The sequence below is a fragment of the Hipposideros armiger genome, unplaced genomic scaffold (genome assembly GCF_001890085.2).
Source record: "Hipposideros armiger isolate ML-2016 unplaced genomic scaffold, ASM189008v1 scaffold_1231, whole genome shotgun sequence".
Lineage (NCBI taxonomy): Eukaryota > Metazoa > Chordata > Mammalia > Chiroptera > Hipposideridae > Hipposideros > Hipposideros armiger.
The window spans coordinates 415,147-419,252 of record NW_017732581.1 but is presented as its reverse complement, the minus strand read 5'-3'; positions in this window follow the sequence as shown (position 1 = coordinate 419,252).

Below are 4,106 nucleotides of genomic sequence, written 5' to 3'. Positions count from 1 at the left end.
GCACTGGACAAGATGAGCAAACAGAAGATGATTTTATTTTTATACTATTACCAGCAGTAGGGGAGAGCACAGACCAAGTGTGGATACTCAGCTCCCCTGGAAAAAGGGGAAGTAGAGTTTTTAGAGCTGGGAATGAGGGATCTCAGGCCATCTGTGTTTACTAGTTGGCTTTATCCCCCCCAAAAATAAGCTTTCTCCCGTCTTCATGACAACATAGTTTAAAAACTTAGATCCGGGCCAGCCGAGTGGCATGTTGGTTAAGAGTTGGCTTGGGATGCCAGAGGGCCCTGGTTTGGATCCCATATATGAGGGCCGGTGACACTGCCCTCTACAGCTAAGATGCTGAACAAAAGCTCAACCTGGAGCTGGGCTGCTGTGAGTCGCAAGCGTCGGTGTAGGCTGCAGCCCCTGCTGCAGTGAGCGGCTAGCAGCCGCAGTGAGCAGCCATCCAGAAGCTGGCGACCGATCTGCCTCACCTGGGAAGAGTGCAATGATGGTGCCAACTTGGGCCAGTGAAGCAACATCCTCCACAACTAGACAACAAAAAAAGGACAGCAACTTGTCTGTTCCCCTTCCCTGATTCCCCAGCATTGTTCTCCTCCCCCAATTCTCCAATAAAAAATCTAAAAAAAGACCAAAACAAAACTTAGATCCTACCCTCCCACAGAGGTGGGGTTTCTAAAGTAAATGCTCTAAGAAAAGAGAAGTCAGAAGCCTAGAGACTGGAAGAATACTGTATAAACTTGAGTTAAGTTGAGGGAACTTTAAGGCCATCTTCATCAGCAGTTCCCCAACACTACTGCCTTTAAGGTCTACTCTTTTGGAGGCTGTGTTGTGGCTACAGTTGGTTTCAGCATGTACCATCATGCTAAATCAATTTATTTGTATATTACCTTACACCTGAGTTATTAGGGAAGCTCCCAAACCTGGGTGGCTTCATAACATAAATTTGTTGTCTCACAGTTCTAGAGGCTAGAAGTTCAAAATCAAAGTGTCAGCAGGGCTGGTTCTTTCTGAGGGCTGTGTCAACAAAAGTTTGCTGTCAAACAATCCAATGCCAACAGGAGTCCCCAGTCCGAGGTGTGGTAAAAGGAGAAACTTTATTCAGGTAAACAGTTTGCAACCTGGGAAATGCAGCCTCCAGTGGAACCTGAAGTGCACTCTCCTGAGACAAAGCAGAAGCTGGCTTATATAGAGAAAGCTCCTGCCCTGGTCTCTGACTGGTCCATTTTTATGCAAATTAGAACTCCAAATTTGCAGTGAATGATCCAAATTGCACTGTCCTCATTGGTTAGAATTTTGTGTTCTGACTGGATGTTATGGAGCCTCTTTGATTGGTCAGTAAAGATGCAAATGAGTGAGACTGGTCAAGATGGTGGAATAGGTAAACACCATGCTTGCCTCCTCTCATGACCACATCAAAATTACAACTAAACTACAAAACAATCATCATTGAGAATTGCTGAACCAATGTCCTTCCTCTAAGAATATACAGGAGAAGCCACCTCCAGACTTGTAGGAGTGGCAGAGATGCAGAATAGGCTTTTTTACAGTGGCATGTGCCCATTAAAAATTAGGAGGGATATATTGGCTTTTAGAGGTTCCTCTCAATACCCGAAAAAGCAACATGTCCCAGCTCCTTACCAGGCTCCCTAGCCCAGAGTTCCAGACCTGAGAGGAGAAGTTTCCATAATTTCTGGCTGTAAAAACCAGAACACATTGAGGCTGAGTGAGACAAGGGGCTGCTGGAGTCCCAGGAGCTCCTCTTACAGGGCCCATGCACAGACTTACTCACTGATGGACTCACTTGCTCTGACTGGGACAGCAGCTCAAAAGGCACCAGGGACATACAGGGAAGAACTGAGTTGCCTGCCTTCAGGGCAAAAGCTGGAGGGGCATCGTTATCCCAGATGGAAGTACTGGTAGAATCCATTGCTTTTTTTGTTGATCCCTACCCCCTTTTAGCATGCGTATGCAGGTGGCCTCCATAGGTAGATCTTCATCAACTTGGCTAACACCATTTGCCCCGCCTTAGTGATTCCCTGAGACCCCACCCACCCAACTAGCTGACCAACTGAAGCAGCTTCCAGTGTCTTTTCCATACAAATGGCCTATCTAGGCTCATGCTGTGTAGTTTCCTAAAAATCTCCAAAAGGTTTACAAAATCCAAATGAGTAGCATTGGCTTTGCTGTGCCCTGTACCTCTTGCTGGTTAGCCCAAAGCCCAGCATTAGTTACAGCTGGTCTCGGTTCACAGCTTGACCTCTCATGGCAACTCCAAATCCAATGCTGGTGGCTGCCATCTGTGGATTGCTTTGTGGCTCATGCCAGATGGCCCTGTGACTGAATGTGGCCTATGGCAAGGACCCTCTCAGGAGACCCCAGGGTCGGTATGCTCAGTGGCCAGCTTGGACTGAGCCAGAGCACCACCCAGTTGCCTTCAAGGACAGCACACCCAAAGGGCAGACTGGGCAGGTACCAGAGCCCGACAAAGCAAATCCTGCTCCATAGGGTCAGTCCCTGCACAATAGCTCCTCCAGTGTGGTCACAGCTTGTCTTCACAACCAATCAGCCCAAGGGTGAATTTCTCCCACTGACATGCAGACAGCAGCCAAAGCTCAACTATGACAAGAAGGCACACACAACTCACACAAAAACCACACCCGGAGCACCTGGCTCACGTGAACAGGGATTGTGCCATTGGACCCCGCAGGACACCTACTGCATAAGACCACTCTACTAAGATGGGAGACATAGGATCCCTACCTAATACATAGAAACAAACACAGGAAGGCAGCCAAACTGGGGAGATAAAGAAACATGTCCCAAATAAAAGAAAACAATGTTCCAGAAAAAGAACTAAACAAAATGGAGACAAGCAATCTACCAGATGTAGTGCTCAAAACACTTGTTATAAAGATGCTCAATGATCTCAGTGAGAACTTCAACAAAGAGATAGGAAACATAGAAATAGAGATAGAAAACATTAAAAAGAGCCAATCAGAAATGAAAGGTACAGTAACACAAATAAAGAATGCATTAGAGTGAATCAGCAGTAGATTGGATGAAGCAGAGGATCAAATCAGCAATCTAGAAGATAAGGTAGCAGAAAATATCCACTCAGAACAGCAAAAAGAAAACAGAATCCAAAAAAATAAAGGATAGTTTAAGGCCTCTGGGGTCATCAAGCATACCAACATCTCCATCACAAAAGCACGAGAAGGAGAAGAGAGGGCAAGGAATTGAAAACTTATTTGAGAAAATAATGGTGGAAAACATTATTATCGAAGTGATTAGATTTTAGTGTACCATTATATTATTTGTTTTCTGCTTATTCACTTTGTTTCTTGCTTTTGTTTCCACTTTCTTGCCTTCTTTGGATTATGATATCTCCTGGTATTCTATTTTAATTTATCTACTGGTTTTTGGCTGTATCTCTTCATATATTTTAGTGGCTTCTCTAGTAATTATAAAATGTATACCTGACTCAGTAGTCTACTTAGAGTTATATTTACCACTTCAAGTAAAATGTGGAAGTTTTACAGCCACTCAGGTCCCTTTTATGTTACAGTGTCATATATATTTCATCCACACACAATGAACAGCCCACCACACAACGTTATATTCTCTGCCTTCTATAGTCTGCCTATGTTAAAGAAATTAATAGGATGACATTAGCCTGATGTGTTTACCCAGATGCTTCCCATTTATGTTGCTCTTCCTTCATCCCTGATATCCTGAGTTTTCCTCTGGAATCAGTGCTTCAGCCTGAAGAATTTCCTTTAGTAGGCCTGTTGGTGATGAATTCCCTTAGTTTTTCTTCATCTGAGAATGCTTTGTTTTGTCTTCATTCTGGAAAGATATTTTTGCTGGACATAGGATTCTGGTTGACAGCTAATTGCTTTTTAAAGAGGTTGGGTTGCTGTATTATGACCTCAGTGGCTTTACAAGAGAAGCCTATAGACATTCAAATCATTGTTCTCTCTCTCTCTTTTATTTCTAATGCAACATTTTTTTCCTCTGGCTCCTTTCAAATGTGTTTATCTTTGACATTCAGTAATTCGATTATAATTTTTCTAGTGCTGGTTTTCTTTGAGTTTATCTTT